A 20,010-nucleotide genomic window follows, 5' to 3' on the forward strand; every position below is an offset into this window, starting at 1 on the left:
AGTGAGCATTGCTATTGGCTAGTTGAAAGGTAAACCACACACACAAACACAACAAAACTTGATATTGTGTTTGCCTGCCCAACCATAGCAAAATGGAAAATGCATGTCTGTAAGACGTTTCTGTATCATATAAATATTAATGCTTTACCTTGAATGTAACAAGATTGATTAATCTGTTCATTTATGAGGCATCTTTTGCTTGATATGGAAATTAGTGATAAAAACCTTTTCACTTAAAGAGCTGTGCAAAACCCTAAGTAAGTAGCATTAATTTTCTCTGAAAGAAAACGATTAGTAATACATATACATTAAATAATAACCACAGTGCATTTACCTTGTCTTGTACTTTTCTTTTGTTGGAAGTCTGCAATAAATCATATTCATTCTGCTTTTATATCGTTAAGCTGTCACATTATCATGTAAAGCCTCTTGAATGGTTCTATTTTTGCTACCTTGGCACTCAAAAGATGAAGAGTATACACTTAAGTCCTTCACAAGTGTATATGTGTAACAAACATCCACTGAGACGGCGAGATGTGATGAACCCAAGTGCAGTTTATTTACAGTGACGATAATCCATAATCCAAACAAACAATCCAAACGTGAAATCCAAACAACAAACGCAATCCAAACAATGACGAGACTTGACTTGACTTGACTTGGCATGAAACAGACTTGACTTGATACAGACTTGACATAACACTCACCAGACAGCAGAATTACAACTTCAATACTTCAATACGCGACAGGGAACCATTCAAACACAAGGGCTATTTATACTAGACAATACAGGTCACATGACACAAACAACCAATGAGAATCAAGGAACAAGACCATAGCAACCAATCAGGACAAGACACATGGAACAAAGGGACCAATGGCAGGAATACATGAGGGAAGGGAAGCAAGACACAACAGCATGAAAATGATTACATAATAAAAGACATGAAAACATGAACATGAAACAAAACCCCAAAACAAAACCAAAAACACCCGTTACATTTCCCCCCCTCTAAGGGCGGCTCCCGACGCCCAAAACAAAACCCTAAACTAAAAAGTCCAGGAGGGTGGTAGAGCAGGAGTGAAATAGGGGGCAGGATGGAGGGCCAGGTCCATGTAGGGGAACAGACTCAGAATCATGGCATGGAGCAAGAAACAATGGGCAAGACCAAGGGTACAGTGGTGGACCTGGGCAGTGGAGTAATGGAGGACCTAGACAATGAAGCAGTGGCAGACAGTGGGAAACTGGAGGACCTGGGCCGTGGAGCAGTGGCAGACTGTGGAACAATGGAGGGCCTGGGGCATGGAGTAATGGCTGACAGTGAAGCATGGGAGGACCTGGGCCATGGAGCAGTGGCAGACAGTGAGACAGTGGAGGACCTGGGCCGTGCAGCAGTGCAGGAGGCCTTGGCGGTGCAGGCAGAGCAGGAAGACTAGGCGGCACAGGCAGAGCAGGAAGCCTTGGCGGTGCAGGCAGAGCAGGAAGCCTTGGCGGTGCAGGTAGGGCGTGAAGCCTTGGCGGTGCAGGCAGAGCAGGAAGCCTTGGCGGTGCAGGCAGAGCAGGAGGCCTTGGCAGAGCAGGCAGAGCAGGAAGCCTTGGCGGTGCAGGCAGAGCAGGAAGCCTTGGCGGTGCAGGCAGAGCAGGAAGCCTTGGCGGTGCAGGCAGAGCAGGAGGCCTTGGCAGAGCAGGCAGAGCGTGAAGCCTTGGCGGTGCAGGCAGAGCAGGAGGCCTTGGCGGAGCAGGCAGAGCGTGAAGCCTTGGCGGTGCAGGCAGAGCAGGAAGACTAGGCGGTGCAGGCAGAGCAGGAAGCCATGGCGGAGCCGGCAGAGCAAGAAATCCCGCTATGGACGCCGCCTCGGTAAGAGGCATGGGCGCAGCGGGTTCGTGGACAGACGTGGCCTCTGGGACGCAGTGAGCAGCCCACACACTTAAAATGGCGATGGCCATCACAGGCAGCGCAGTGGATAGAGGGGGGCCCACCAGGCTAGTGGGTGTGTGGCTTGGGAGCGTTGGCTCTGCGGGTATGCCTGCAGCCCGTACTGACATTAAAGGAGGGTCCAGTATGCTGGCAATCAAGACCTGATGAGGCTTTGAAGGATAAATTGAGGCTTGGCATGGCTCTGGCGTGGCGGCCATCTTGGCCGGGGACTCTGGTGTGGCGGCCATCTTGGCCGGGGACTCTGGCGTGGCAGCCATCTTGGCCGGGGACTCTGGCGTGGCGGCCATCTTGACAACAGGCTTAGGGATGGCAGCCATCTTGGGTGCAAACTTTGCGTGAGTAGGCCCTGGAGCGGCAGGCTTGGCGTGAGCAGGCCCTGGAGCGGCAGGCTTGGCGTGAGCAGGCCTTGGAATGGCAGGCTTGGCGTGAGCAGGCCCTGGAGCGGCAGGCTTGGCGTGAGCAGGCCCTGGACGGGCAGGCTTGGCGTGAGCAGGCCCTGGAGCGGCAGGCTTGGCGTGAGCAGGCCCTGGAGCGGCAGGCTTGGCGTGAGCAGGCCCTGGAGCGGCAGGCTTGGCGTGAGCAGGCCCTGGAGCGGCAGGCTTGGCGTGAGCAGGCCCTGGAGCGGCAGGCTTGGCGTGAGCAGGCCCTGGAGCGGCAGACATGGTGTGAGCAGGCCCTGGAGCAGCAGACATGACATGAGCAGACATGACGTGAGCAGGCCCTGAAGCAGCAGACATGACGTGAGCAGGCCCTGAAGCAGCAGACATGACGTGAGCAGGCCCTGGAGCAGCAGACATGACGTGAGCAGGCCCTGGAGCAGCAGACATGACGTGAGCAGGCCCTGGAGCAGCAGACATGACGTGAGCAGTCCCTGAAGCAGCAGACATGACGTGAGCAGGCCCAGAAGCAGCAGACATGACGTGAGCAGGCCCTGGAGCAGCAGACATGACGTGAGCAGTCCCTGAAGCAGCAGACATGACGTGAGCAGGCCCTGGAGCAGCAGACATGACGTGAGCAGTCCCTGAAGCAGCAGACATGACGTGAGCAGGCCCTGAAGCAGCAGACATGACGTGAGCAGGCCCTGGAGCAGCAGACATGACGTGAGCAGTCCCTGAAGCAGCAGACATGACGTGAGCAGTCCCTGAAGCAGCAGACATGACGTGAGCAGGCTTTGAAGCAGCAGACATGACGTGAACAGGCCCTGGAGCAGCAGACATGACGTGAGCAGTCCCTGAAGCAGCAGACATGACGTGAGCAGGCCCTGAAGCAGCAGACATGACGTGAGCAGGCCCTGGAGCAGCAGACATGACGTGAGCAGTCCCTGAAGCAGCAGACATGACGTGAGCAGGCTTTGAAGCAGCAGACATGACGTGAGCAGGCTTTGAAGCAGCAGACATGACGTGAACAGGCCCTGGAGCAGTAGACATGATGTGAGCAGGCTTTGAGGCAGCAGACATGACGTGAGCAGTCCCTGAAGCAGCAGACATGACATGAGCAGGCATGGCGTGAGCAGGATGTGACATGTGAATAATTCCAGACATGGCGGTTAAGTGTGGAGAATGAGGAGTGGCAGATACTGAAGAATAGCAGGGTTCCTCGTCAGCTATCCCCACAGTAAATGAGGAACCACTCAACCTGAGAGCAAAGTCAATATATGTTTCCAATGACCAATGAATTTTTCCACCAGGCAATTGAGAACGAATGGGTTCATTTAAACCCACTCTAAAAATGTCCTTAAGTGCCACATCATTAAAAGCAACCAGATGGCACAGTCCACAAAAATCTTCTACATAGTCCTCTATCGTTTGGTTTCCTTGACGCAAAGAGAGGAGACGAACAACCGCTGGGTTCATTTTGTTGGTCGCGTATTCTGTAACAAACATCCACTGAGACGGCGAGATGTGATGAACCCAAGTGCAGTTTATTTACAGTGACGATAATCCATAATCCAAACAAACAATCCAAACGTGAAATCCAAACAACAAACGCAATCCAAACAATGACGAGACTTGACTTGACTTGACTTGGCATGAAACAGACTTGACTTGATACAGACTTGACATAACACTCACCAGACAGCAGAATTACAACTTCAATACTTCAATACGCGACAGGGAACCATTCAAACACAAGGGCTATTTATACTAGACAATACAGGTCACATGACACAAACAACCAATGAGAATCAAGGAACAAGACCATAGCAACCAATCAGGACAAGACACATGGAACAAAGGGACCAATGGCAGGAATACATGAGGGAAGGGAAGCAAGACACAACAGCATGAAAATGATTACATAATAAAAGACATGAAAACATGAACATGAAACAAAACCCCAAAACAAAACCAAAAACACCCGTTACAATATGATGTCACACAGTCGTCTAACTCTTCTAAAACTCTCTAGCCAACGATGAAACGGTATCCAGGACAATGGCTTATTCCAAGGCACTCAAAAGCAAGGACAATGGGGTTTTCCTGGCCCAATTAAGGTAGAGAAAGTTGGGCTAGATTAAAAACCAGAGGGGAGAACTTCATCCCTGAACGCCTGAACTCAAGCAAATGCAGCTCACAGCTGGAAAAATTGTGTGTGAGTGAGAAGCGCGAGAAGAAATGAACAGGAAATGAACATAGAAATGCAGCAGGGAATAATTCATGGTTTTATATGGGAATAAAGAATAAATGGAGCAATTTTCCTCCAGACAAGGTGACATTAAAAATGTCAGCGGTAATTGCGTGCGAGTTAGTGCAGCAAAAAGAGCTTAGCATTATGGGTAATGTGCGAGCAGAGCTATCATTAACATCAGAGGCCCACTGGAAGCCTCTGTTCGGTTTTAAACCTGGTAGTTGAGGTCAACACACATCTTGCAGGCGCTTGGAGGAAAGTTTGCAGCATCGGGTCGGTTTCTGAATGGAGAAAACAGGGTTTCAGTGACCTTCATCTTAAAGCGAGCGGCCGCATCTATGAGAGTCATGAGTGAAAGGGTCAAGCGATCATGTTCTTGCCGTTGGGACTAAAGCTTTTGTATAGCTGCGGCCCTTCTCAACGTGTCAGCAAATGTCACGGACGAGGAGCACCTACTTCGTTGACCGCATTGGGCCACATAGGCTGGCTGACATTCTGCTTGCTTTGACATTTGGTTTGACACACGGACACACAGTGAAGGTGCACGGTAAAAAAAGTTTCAGAAAATGTTGCTCAGGGCTTTACTTTGACAGAACCTCTGATTGGTTGAGCTGACCTCTGTGACCTCCCGAATCCATTTCCTCTGTAATGGAGTCCCAACATCGAGTGCCAACATTTCCTGTCTGTCCCTGACCTCACGCTCTCTCACACACACACACACATACATACAGGAAGGTGAGAGGATATCAAAGCCCTAGTCTAATGCACCAGGTAGGAGAGTCGCTGACTCTGAAGGTTTCTTTAGGATTGCTGAAACGTCATTATTGCGTTTTTCTCTCAGGTGCTCTGGTGAGAAGTGCTGGAAGTGATGTCTCTGAGCTGCACTGCTCAATGCTGTCTGGTGTCTGGATGGAGAGTGTATTGGAAAACAGATGACATGGGAAATGGACATGAGGCACCAAACAAGACAGATGGAGAGAGGAACTCAGCTGCCACATCCATGGGTGGGAGTGGTCAGAAAAGAAAGTTGGAAATGGATGTAGGTAGGGAGGATTTATTATTATTATTACTATTATTTTTATTATTTTTTTTTTTTTTTGTTCTTATTATTTTTTATTGTTGTTGTCATTGTTGCTGCTCAGTTGCTCTGTCATTTTAAAAAAAGGTAATTGCAATTTGTTCTCTCACAAATTTTAATATTTTTCTTACAACTGTGAGTTTACATCTCTCAATTCTGACTTTTTTTCCTCTGAATTGTGAGATATAAACTCACAATTACGAGTTACAATTGTGCTATAATTGTGTTATAACTCGCAATTTTAAGAAAAAAAAGTTGCAATTCTGAGAAATAAAGCTGCAATTGCGAGTTATAAAGTCATAATTGCAATACAAACTCGCAATTCTGAGAAAAAAAAAATGCAATTTTGAGAAATAAAGCTGCAATTGCGAGTTATAAAGTCAGAATTGCGAGACAAACCGGCAATTCTGAGAAATAAAGTCACAATTGTGAGTTATAAAGTCATAATTGCAATACAAACTTGCAATTCTGAGAAATAAAGTCGTAATTCTGATAAATAAAATCACAATTGTGAGTTATAAGGTCATAATTGCAAGACAAACTCGCAATTCTGAGAAAAAAAGTTGCAATTCTGAGAAATAAAGCTGTAATTGCGAGTTATAAAGTCAGAATTGTGAGACAAACTGGCAATTCTGAGAAATAGTCACAATTGTGAGTTATAAAGTAATAATTGCAATACAAACTTGCAATTCTGAGAAAAAAATTGCAATTCTGAGAAATAAAGCTTCACTTCTAAAAATAAAGTCACAATTCTGAGAAATAAAGCTGCAATTGCGAGTTATAAAGTCAGAATTGCCAGACAAACTGGCAATTCTGAGAAATAAAGTCACAATTGCGAGTTATAAAGTCAATGGCAATAGAAACGAGCAATTTCGAGCAATAAAGTCGCAATTCTGAGAAATAAAATCTCAATTCTGAGAAATAAAACTGCAATTGCAAGTTATAAAGTCATAATTGCAATACAAACTCGCAATTCTGATAAATAAAGTTGCAATTCTGATAAAATAAAATCACAATTGTGAGACAAACTGGCAATTCTGAGAAATTAAGTCACAATTGCGAGTTATAAAGTCAATTGCAATAGAAACTAGAAATTTCAAGCAATAAAATCTCAATTCTGAGAAATAAAAATGCAATTGTGAGTTATAAAGTCAGAATTGCGAGCAAACTGGCAATTCTGAGAAATAAAGTCAGAATTGCGAGTTATAAAGTCATAATTGCAATACAAACTGGCAATTCTGATAAATAAAGTCACAATTGCAAGTTATAACGTTGTAATTGCAATACAAACTCGCAATTCTGATAAATAAAGTCGCAATTCTGATAAATAAAGTCATAATTCTGATAAATAAAGTCACAATTTTGAGAAATAAGGTCATAATTGTGAGAACAAGCTCACAATTTTGAAAAGTTGCAATTCTAAGAACATGTTTGTTTCCCCCTGAACAAGTGGACTTTGTAACTCGCAATTGATATTGAGTTTATATCTCACAATTTTGAGTAAAAAAAGTCTGAATTGAAAAAATAAAAAAAGTAAGAATTGTGAGATAAAAAGACGCAGTAATATTTTTAAAAATGGTTTATTCAGTGGCAGAAATGGGCTTCCAAAGGTAGCAGCAATTTTTTAGTCTTTAAAAAAAAAACATAATAGTAATAAAAATGGCAGCGGGATATATCATAACTGTACTACACTGTGCTATCATCCTTGACATTCACTAGCATCACTACAACATCAATATCTGAGCTGATTTTAGAGCTAACACTCATGTGAATTTATCAAGCACACACCATGTCGATCCACAACAATCATTCAGTTTTGATCGGAGCTGCATGTGTGAGAATGTGGTTAATATCTTTCTGCTGCAGAACATTAATCTAAGCCTTGGTGTCATGGAGGGAGGTGGGCGCAGGGTCGTCCGTCCTCTTTAAGGTCTTCCTCCCATTAGCCCAGACTCATCAAGGAGATTAATCGAGCCCCAAGCGTGCCAGTCGACACATTTGTCAGGCCACTCATCCACTAATACCATCCTTACGATCCTTTCTTCCATCTCAGTTTTACTATCCCTCTCTTTTTTCCACTCTAAAGACATAGGAAGGTCAGTCTGAGCATAAGACAGACAAGGGACGGTGCGACATGATTCATGGATTGTCCTGATTGTCATGGTGGAGTTTGTGTACTTTTGATAGGGTATATTAATAACAGTGTTGGCCTAACAAAGAACACTGAGAGCTTAAAAGAGACTGTAAAGTGACCTTTAGATAATTAAGCTCAGTTTATGGGTGTAGTTGAAACATCAAGTGGAAATCAATACAGATACAGAAGCTGAAAATAAGCCCAAATTTGTGATATTTGTAAAGACAGTCTTCCCTGCAATGTTGCAACCCAATTGAATGTGATTACCAAAATTAAAATTGCCATGTACATTATGACAGGGATGAATGCAGCCTTTGCTTGGAGATGCTGTAACTACATCTGATCACCGAAAAACCATCTTTCCCCATTAACACAAAAAAAAAAAAAAAAAAAAAAACCCAAAGAACATCTGCCTATTGACATGCCTGATAATAAAGATAGATTAATGTTGGGACGTAGACAATATATATTCACATTTGCATTTATATACTCAAGATTTATGAACATACATTCTGATTTACATTTGTGAGTGAGAATAGTGAGAATAATAACTATATATCCACAATTTACATTTATATACTCAAACAACTATATTTTCAGATTTACTTCTACTTGTTCAGATTTTTAACTTTGTATTCATTTACTTATATACATATATTTACAATTAACATTTATATATTCAGAATTATACCTACATATTCACAATGTTCAGTTTACAATATATATTTATCATTTTATAATGATAAATACAAATCAAATTTACTTATATTCAGATTGATAAATACATACTCTGATTTGTATCTATATATTCAGACTTATAACAATATATTCAAATTTGTCTATATATTAAGACTTAATACATTTGTATTTGTAGCTATATATTCACTTTATCTATTTGAATTTTTATCTATATATTCAGACTTATAACAATATATTTGAATTTGCATCTATATAATTAGATTTATAAATATATATTCTAAATATATATATATATATATATATATAAATATATATAAATATATATATATATATATACTTATAATAATGTATTTTAATTCATATTTATATATTCAGGCTTATAACAATACATTCGGATTTGTATCTATATACTCACACTTAAAAATATATATTCTGATTTGTATCTATGTAGTATTCAGACTTATAACAATATATTCTGATTTCTATCTATATATTCAGACTTAAGAATATATTCTGATTTCTATCTATATATTAAGATTTATAAATATATATTCTGATTTGTATATATTCAGACTTATAATAATATCGGATTTGTATTTATATATTATGATTTATAAATACATATATTCTGATTTATATCTATATATTCAGACTTATAAAAATATATTCTCATACTCTTATTTGTATCTATATATTCAGACTTAAGAATATATTCTGATTTGTATCTATATATTAAGATTTATAAATATATATTCTGATTTGTATCTATATATTCAGATTTAAGAATATATTCTGATTTGTATCTATATATTCAGACTTAAGAATATATTCTGATTTGAATCTATATATTAAGATTTATAAATATATATTCTGATTTGTATCTATATATTCAGACTTATAATAATATCGGATTTGTATTTATATATTACGATTTATAAATACATATATTCTGATTTATATCTATATATTCAGACTTATAACAATATATTCAAATTATATATATATATATATATATATATTCAGATTTATACACATATTCTGATTTGTGTCTATATATTCAGATGTATAACTGTATTCATAATTAAATACAAATATTAAAGACAACAACATGATTATAGTTAAAATAATAATAAAATGTTGTTTTTTTTCCGTTTTGTTTGCAGGAAGCATATAACTGATAAACACCTCTCTATATGTCAAAGAAAGTGCTTGATATTGTAGAGTGTTCTTATAGTGCCACCAGTTAATAAGCATTGTGGTCAAGAGTCTGCAATACTTAATTGATTTTTGTGGACAAAACAGATCCATTTTTATTGTCAATAGTGTAGCAAGGGCGTCACTCACACAGAAGCCAGTTTAAACCAAGCAGCGTATTGGTAGTTAACACGGCGGATTCTGCAAATTTGTCTCATCAGCTTGAACCTGTTTTAAACTCTGCATTTGGAAATCTATTAGGTAGCGTAGATTCCTCATGACTGCAACTCATAAAACAGTAAGGACAAAATCACAGATTTCAAGGAATCCTGAGATGAAATATCTAAATATTGCATGTACTATTAATGTTTTAATCAACATACAGTGTTTTTCAACATATTTTAGGCTATAATAATCTTAAAGAAAAGTAAATGTGCAAGATACAAGCTGAACTATCTGATAAGACTGCTAGCCGAAAAGTGCCTGTGATATACGACAGTCGTCCTGAGTCACGGACACTCACTATAGCAACCTGAGAGTAAACCATGCGAGACAGAACAGAAGGACACAACTGTTCAACAGAGGGACATAACTGTCCACCATCACAGTGACTCAGCGTCTGGCTGCTGCGTTTACACAAACACAAATGGATGCACAACATTCTCCTCTCTCGCTCTCTCTCATACTCTGTCATTCTTTGTGTCTCATACTTCCCATCCCAAAATAATAGATGTCCTACTCTTGTCTTCATGCATCCTGGAAAAATAGACCCTCTCTGACTAAAACCTTGTAGTTTATTTTTCTGTTTGATATAAGATCAGGTTCCCACTGACTGCCATTGTATGGACAAAATATTCAATGTATGTCAAAGGGAACTGAAACTGTTCAGTTATCAACATTCTTCAAAGTAACTTCTTTTGTGTTCAGCAGAAAAAAATATTTATAATAAATACTGACATCGTTTTTTTTTTTTTTTTCACACCGTGCTTGTCTACGCTCTTGTATTTCAAGTGTGTAACAGATGCAAGTCAATCACAAACCTCCATCTACCTGACAACGGCTCCAATCACGTACCTCCGAATCAACAACTGTTTACGCATCGAGAGCCCTTCCGCCGATTTCGCAGACTGTCCATCTTTCTTAGCCAGGTTGGTAACTTTTTTGCTAGTGCCCAATGAGATGAGCGAAAGAAAACATGGAGGGGAAGCGAGGCAAAAATATCCCATTAACTCAGGAAATTGGTACAAGCTGTGCCACCGCACAATGCAATCACCTTTCCCATCTTAGCATCTCCTGTCCCCGTCACCCTCCCCTTCACCTCGTCCAACAAGTGGTGGAGTCATGTGCACTTTGTTTCCTGGCCGACCATTACAGACCTCGATGGGCAGGTAGAGAGGAGGACGAAGTAGACTGAAGATAGAGGCAGAAAGAGAGAGGGAGGACAGAAACATCAGAAATGAGGAATATTTCATATCTCAATCGTTTCTCATAGACACTAATGAGAACAGCTAGAGATTTGTCTCCTAATAAAAAGGACCCAGGAATCGTGTCTCCTGTAGTTTCAACAAATCTCGATAATACCTCAAACTGTGTTCAGATTCAAAAGTCTGGATATAAAAGGAAATAGTATAGTACGGTTCAATTGCAGGCTGTTTCCAACCAAGCTGCACATTTGTGTAAAAAAAAAAAAAGTCAGAATACTGCAAAAACTGGAGAATTTCATCCTATTTGTTGACATCCATGGAAAAAAAATGCTAATTTAGTTTTTACTAAAAAATATATATAAATCAGGTAAGCTATGGAAGCCTATTTCAGTCACTAAATAGAAATAAAATAAATAAATAACAATAAAAGGTGATTGCAATTTTTTCCTCACAATTGTGAATTTACATCTTGCAATTCTGACTTTTTCTGAATTCCAAAAATTGAGGTATAAAATCGCAATTGTGATTTATAGTTTAGTTATAGTTATAGTCAGAAATGTGAGATATAAACTGACTTTTTTTTCTTTCAAAAATTGTGAGATGTAAAATCGCTAAAAAGGCATAATTACTAGATATAAACTTACAATTCTGACGTTTTTCTCAGAATTGTGATCTAAAATTGCAATTGTGAGTTATAAAGTCAGATTTGCGAGATGTAAACTCACAAAATTCTGACTTTTTTCTCAAAATTGTGACAAAATCGCAATTGCGAGTTACAAAGTCAGAATTGCTAGATATAAACTCACCATTCTGCCTTTTGTTTTTGTCTTTTCAAAAATTGGAGGTATAAAATTGCGATTGTGAGTTATAAAGTCAGAATTGTGAGATATAAAATCACAATTCTGACTTTTTCTCAGAATTGTGAGATATAAAATCACAATTTCAAGTTACAGAGTCAGAATTGTGAGATATAAACTCTAAAATCTGACTTTTTCTAAGAATTGTGAGACATAAAAATCGCAATAGTGAGTTACAAAGTAAGAACTGTGAGATATAAACTCACAATTCTGACTTTTTTTTGTAGAATTGCGATTTTGTATCTCACAGTTCTGATTTATTTTCTCACAATTGCGGGATATAAACTCACAATTCAGACTTTTTTCCAAATATTGAGGTATAAAATCGCAATATCAAGTTACAAAGTCAGAATTGTGAGATATAAACTCACATTTCGGACTTTTTTCTCAGAATTGTGATATAAAATCGCAATTGCGAGTTACAAAGAAAGAACTGTGAGATATAAACTCACAATTCTGTAGACACAATTTTTTGTAGAATTGCGATTTTGCATAATTAATGTAAAATACAAAATAAAATATTCTATGCAAATTTATGCATATTGCTTTACTTTTTGTAAGGTTGAATAATCTGTAAATGGCAGACAAAACAAACAACAGACTATATTTATATCTAAATATTTATATCTAATTATTATATACAATAAACATTTTCTAAATACTAATATTCTTAAATATTCTGATTACATAACTCCATGAATTATAATACTTATTAAATGACAAAAAATAATGCCACTGTGTTACTCTTCTGTAGGGGCATTTTTACTTTTAACTTCTTTTTTTTACTTTAAAAACTTTATTCACATCTTGTGATTCCAGATTGTGCAATATCCCAATTACAATGTAGCTATATAGTCATATTGTACCTTAACAATTTTCTCATTTGTTTCAGAAGGAGAGGCGTCTAAGATTAAGTTGCTGCTTAATAAATGAAGCATAACTGAAAACTTTAAGTCTCCAGAGCTCTAAAAGAGCAAGCACAGAGCGATAACATTTTCCCGAGTTTATATATGAGACTCATTATTCTGTGTTACTCCGAATGAGGCATATAACCAAAGCAATGCTTAGATCTGTCTGGTCTATACGATCACGTCCAGAAAAAAAAAAACAAAACAAAAAAAAACATAGTGTGTCCTGTTTTAATGAGCAGACACTGGCCGACTGCACCGCTCTTGTTGTTCAAACCGATTGTGAATATTTCACAGTTTAATCAAGGTCAAAGATGCTATAACATCAGTTCAAACCAAACCTATAAAGAGACTGACTGTAAGAGCAGTAAACATTTGGGTCTAATAATGTATTAATTGCTACTAACAGGTTGATTACTACAACAATTATCCATGTAATAAATGACTGTTTTATGAGAGCAAGAAAGAGTGAGATGAGAGATCGAAAAAGAGAGCAAGTGTAATTATCTGTGGAAGAGAGTGTGTGTGGTCCCTCAGCTCTGGCTCTAACACAGGCCTCATTACTCTGTTTAGAGCCATAAAGAGCCCCACAGGACACACACACACACACACACACACACACACACACACACACACACACACACACACACACACAATCCGACCTTCATCACATCATTACACTCATCTCAGTGATCAGTTCAATTCATTTGCACCCACAGCAGCAGTTTCAGTCAAGATAGATTTATGTACTTATTTCACACACAAACGCACACACACACACACACACACACACACACACACACACACACACACACACTTACTTCTCAAGCTATCTCACTAGCTTTTGGCTCTGTGTTTCTAACAGACTTTTTAATTAGAAACCAGAGGATAACAACAGTAGCGATTACTCACAGTGTGCCTTTGCCTACAGGAGGTGAGGGGAGAAACGTTGCTGTTCTTTAAATACGTCGCATTGGATGATTCAGTTCAGCTGTTTCTCTGAGAAGAGGTTCGATAGTGCCTACAAAATGGACTTCAAACATTCAATTGATGTGGAGTATGTGTTTAATCCCAAAGACACTGCAAAAGCACAGGGAAATGGAAAGGAAAATGTACACATCAATTATTCAGACCAGCACTGCACAAATGTGATATTAACCAACCGTCCACATCTCCATTCTGTTCAAAAGTTTTCACCCTATCCTGTTTTTTTTTTTTTTTCTTTTGGAGCATCACTGAGAGTTTAAACCTTCTGTAATAGTTGCATATGAGTCCCTCAGTTGTCCTCAGTGTGAAAAGATAGATCTCAAAATCATACAGTCATTGTTGGAAAGGGTTCAAATGCTGAAAAACCAAAGAATTTGTGGGACCACCCCAAAATGAAAATGTTGTCATTAATCATTTACCCCCATGTCGTTCCAATCCCGTAAAAGCTTTGTTCGTCTTCGGAACACAATTTAAGATATTTTGGATAAAAAAGATCGGTCCCAGGTAAATACCACTGTCAAGACCCAGAAAAGTATGAAATACGTCGTCAAAATAGTTCATCTGCCATCAGTGGTTCAACCATAATTTTACGAAGCTACAAGAATACTTTTTGTATGCAAAGAAAACAAAAATAATGACTTTATTCAACAATTTGTCTCCTCCGCGTCACCGTAGCGCCATTTTGGATAGTATACCCTGTATACGCTGCTCTCTGTCAGCTGTGTCATGCGGATACGCTGTTTGCGTTCGAACCAAAGCGTAAATAATTGGAGAAAACGTATCCGCATGACAGAGAACAGTGTACACAGGGGATACTATCCAAAATGGCACTATCGTGATGCACCACTGATGGCAGATGGACTATTTTGATGATGCCTTTCATACTTTTTTTGGGTCTTGACAGTGGTATTTACCTGGCAGCCAATGGGACAGTCAAAATCCTCCCGGTTTTCATCCAAAGTATCTTAAATTGTGTTCCAAAGTAGAACTAAGTTAAACTGAAACTAAAAATTTTCATTTTTGGGTGGAGTTAGATTCTTCTGAAGAACAGCAGGTGGTTTAACTGTTCAGGACAAACTAGGGACTCATGAACATCTATCACTAATTCAGGCAAGATCACAGTATTAAGAATCAAGGGGATGTAAACTTTTGAACTGGGTCATTTTTATAAATTCAACTAATATGTAAACATCTTTTATGTGAAATATCTTATTCAGGTCAGTAATAAATAAACAATAGCATGCATTTTGTGATTCCTCTTATTTTTGGTAAAAATATTAACATTTTGCAGATTCTGAAGGGGGATGTAAACTTTTGACCTCAACATCAACTGTATATATATATACACACACACACACACACACACACATTTAGTTTTTTTTTTAGTTTTTTTTTTTTTATTGTGTGCGTAATGTTTATTCAATCAAGGAAATGTGGCTGGGGCATGAATTTACATTTGATAAAAAAAAATAAAAAAAATAAAACTATGAGCAGAGTGAAAAGTGAACCTCGACAGCTATGCTTTGCTCAGGGTGTAGGAACAAGTGAGCACTTCGTAGGAACCCTGTAAATTGGATGGTACCTAAGTTACCGTGAAATTTACATCAAACAGAGAGAAAATGTCGTAAATTCATTCTGCTCGTGCCTCAGGTGTGTGTCATTAGAGATTAGACTACATGCTACGCTGCTGTTACGCTAATCAAACAATAAACTCCTGAGATTATAAAGTTGTGTCTTTTATGTCAAACGATTTCAGATGATCAAATAGATGCATCACTGGACGACTCTCACAGATGTGCATATTTTGTAATGGACCAGTGACCCTGTCTACTTCAACCCATCACATGTGTCCAAGATGGTCTGATTGGGTTTCACAGCCCAGGGCCCGTATCCGCTGCCGGGCCCCGCGGATAGCACATTCCCGGATCTCCCGGAGCTCTGCGAAGGATCGGAATTCCGGTTGAGTGGAATTTTGGCAAGGGCGATAGTCGGATGATCTAAAGGAGTGCCGGTAAGCAGCCCACACCCACCCTGCTCTGGAGCCGCGCTTCTCCCGTAAAGGGTTTTCTCCATCTCTGATGGTTCTCGCACCACGCTGCTGTAGCATTCCCGGGACTTTTACAGCTTTCAGCTGGACGGGTTTATTGAAGGTATCATCCTCTCCCGTTGAGTCTGATCCCACAGTGACGCCATCGCGACCACTGCCTTACACACTGTGGTGGGGCCGCAGTGTCTGTGTGTGGGAGTGACAAGGACAAAGTGAGAAAATCACTTTATAATCACTTTTTCGCAAGTGTTTATGTGTAGTACATGTGTGTGCTCATGCATTTAACATCTGTGGAAAATAACTGGACCTGATAACTATTGCTTTAAATGCACAACAGCATTTGTAATTTAAATACCTTCAGAGAACTACAAATCAAATGCACTATATGACACAAACAGACCATGTAATTACAAACCACGGCAGTATTAGTGTCGAATTTTGACTTAAGTTTCCAGAAGACTGTTTTATAGGATTCAGAGGCCTTATTTTGTAATACTGAATAACTCATCAAACCGTTCCCCTATTGTGCTGATTCAAAGAAGAAAGCCACAGAGCTGAACTTCACGCCCAGCGTCTAGAGCTTTAATAGGCTGAAGAAAAACCACCACAGCCCAGCAGAGAGAACCACTTCTAGGGGAACGACAGCAGGAATGGTCCTACTGGTCCTACTGTTACACCAGAAAGAAGTAAAGAAGAAAGACTTTCTCATTGTGAACAACCTTTAATATTTTTTAAAAGTCAGTTTTCAAAGTTTGGCTATTTTATAATTCTTCTGTCAAGTTTGAGTATTATCTTCAGATTCAGTTTTTCATTCAGATCCAATACATATTATCAGCATTTTTCACAGAATGAATGAACAAATAAATAAATCAGCTTTATGTGAGAAACAGATTAAAATTTAAGATGCTATCAACTAAAAACTTTGACATCTAACATTATGACAGAAGCAATGTTTAATTCATGAAAGAATAATTATTTTGAGTTTAATCTTTTCAATATGGTTCAAAGTTACATTTACATTTACCAGACACTTTTATCCAAAGCGACTTGGACAATGGAAGCAATCAAAATCAACAAAAAAAGTGCTACATGAAGCAATAATATATAATAAACAAAAATAAAATAATAAAAAAACAAAGTTGGTATAAATTATTTATTCATGAATTTAACCTATATATATATATATTAGGGGTGGGCATAGATTAATTTTTTTAATCTAGATTAATCTAGATTAAATCTTGGAATTAATCTAGATTAATCTAGATTAAAATGGCTAATTTGAATTCTGCTGAAGGCATTCAGAATATGTGTGCTACCCAAATAATGACTAAAAGTAAGTCTTTGAGAATGGATCATAAAGCTCATAAAGCTGTTCTATGATAATTTGTTGATGAAAATAAATTATGTTCAATTAGATGTACTTGTGTTTACTAACTAACTAACTAACAATGAAATTATTTTTTCTACCTATTAGATTGTGTGTTTTTTTAACGTCAACATCTACCCAACCCATTACATGTTACACCGTACTTTTATTTTGACAGGTTGCTGTGAAGTTTCTGTGTCATACAGTATGATATGATGCTAGTTTTCTCAAATGAAACGGTAAAAGTGACACTCACAGCAGTTTGGGAGATTGAGTTTATTTGTTCATGTGAGATGAAAATGCCAAAAATTACCGGGAGCGTCACGTGTGTTTCAGTATGCGTGTAGTAAAAGCTCGTCTCCGCAATGCATACATACAGCTAGACAAACGGAACATATCGGATTCATATTAAAACGGTCTTTTTGCATTTCAGTTTTCACATACACTAGTCCATATCGCGATTTGAATTAAGTGACTGACCAACATTTGATTTATGAATCCAAAAAACGACGAATTTACGTGGCATTTCGCGCTATAGTAGATTCGGTTTTCATGAATGGAGGACGACGCGATCCTGTCTGTGTTTTGGTGGAGGAGACTTAAACGCGCGACCATATTCGGTATACATCCGCGTTAAACTATCAAGGTGAAAGTCATCATAGCTTGCGTAGTTTAGACCCAGCTCCCAACCCAAATTTGAGAATAGATTAACGGCGATATTTTTTTTATCGCACGATAAGAGTTTCGCGTTAACGCAGCACGTTAACGCCGATAACGGCCCACCACTAATATATATATATATATATATATATATATATATATATATATATATAAACAGGAATCCACAATATTTTATTTTGACAATATTAAATATACCAATATTTTTAACTAATTTTGGCCGATACTGATATATTCTACTGTGCAGAGATATAAACACATTATTTTTTTAATTTGGGTTAGTTTTTAACAAAAACATACTTGTTAATCAAATAAGCAATAATGAGAGTACTATAAATCTATACTATAAACCATAAATCTATTTAGAATTTCTCCTTTAAATACACTCCCGTTCAAAAGTTTGGGATCAGTACGATTTTTAATGTTTTTTTAATGAAGTTTCTTATGCTCATCAAGGCTGTATTTATTTTATCAAAAATACAGAAACAACAGTAATATTGTAAAATAGTATTGCAATTTATAACATTGGTTTCCTATTTTAATATTATTTTTAATTATAATTTATTTCTGTGAGACAGTGCTGAATTTTCATCAGCCATTACTCCAGTCTTCAGTGTCACATGATCCTTCAAAAATCCCTTTAATATGGTGATGTTTTATCAGTGTTGAAACTATTGGAACCTGTGATACTTTTTTCTTTGATTATTTGATGAACAAAAGTAAAAAAACAAACAGCATTTAATCAAAATAAAACTCTTTTCTAACAATACAAGTCTTTACTATCCTTTTTTTAACCATTTAACACATCCTTGCTAAATAAAAGTATTAATTAAAAAAAAAAGAAAGACAAATGTACTGACCCCAGACTTTTGAATAGTAGTGTATATTGTAACACAACATCTCTATTTTGAATAAACACTCTTCTTTTAAACTTTTTATTTATCAAAGAATCCTGAAAAAAACATCACAGGTCCCAAAAAATATTAAGCAGCACAACTGTTCCCAACATTGATTATAAATCAGCATATTAGAATGCTGAAAATTCAGCGCTGCTTCACATGAATAAATTATATTTTAAAGTATATTAAAATAGAAAATTGTTATTTTAAATTTCAATAATATTTCACAAAATTTCAATTTTTTTCTGTATTTTTGATTAAATAAATGCAGATGAACATAAGAAACTTCTTTAAAAAAAACATTACAAATCATACTGATCCCAAACTTTTGAACAGTACTCTAAAATAAAGTTAAATAAAGTCATACAGGTTTGGAACAACATTAGAGTGAGTAAATGATGACAGAAAAGTATAATTCCCTTTAAGGATCACTCATAATGTTTTTCATACCTTGTAAAGAGCAATACCATTAGTGGCCGGGCATTTGTCAGTTCCAAAAGTCTGCTTCAATTCCAGAAGCTTGCATCATTTTACCCACCGCCCCCCTCCTTTTCTCATTTATTTAAACAAAGGTTGACTTTCATCAATGAGAAAGGCTTTTTCATCTTTTTATCTAATCATGCCTGTGAGTGAAAATTAGGAAATATGTCATTTTGTTCTCGCAAACCTTCATATTAGAGAGATGATGTAAGTTATTATAGGAGTGCCTCCTCTTATTCAACTATGATCAGAAACACCCAAATTTGGCAACACTTCAAGGACAGATGACTTCAGAAAGCATTTGTCTTTTCTTCATCATCACGTCCTCCATTATCACTTCAAGCATTATTACTCGGCAAACTTGCCTCTTTGTCCAAGATCAGACGTTAAAATGGATTTGTAAGAGCTTACGAAACATGCAGAAAAAAGCGTATCCATCACACCCAACGTATTTACCTCGATTAGAAACAAACTATTGGCAAAAAGGTGCTAGCCTTCATGTTGCTCTCAGTTATTACGTACAATCTTAATGACCATGCATGCAGTGACCCGTGCTAATGGTGCTATAGATTAACTACAACGGTCAGCCTTTGAGAGGGTCCCAAACTATTCCCATGCAATCGATTCTCAAGAACGGCTGTGAAATTGAACTGTCAGGTGTTCCGTTGGATGCTGATATGATATCGATTCT

Source organism: Garra rufa, chromosome 8 (assembly GCF_049309525.1).
Source record: "Garra rufa chromosome 8, GarRuf1.0, whole genome shotgun sequence".
In the NCBI taxonomy this organism is placed as follows: Eukaryota; Metazoa; Chordata; class Actinopteri; order Cypriniformes; family Cyprinidae; genus Garra; species Garra rufa.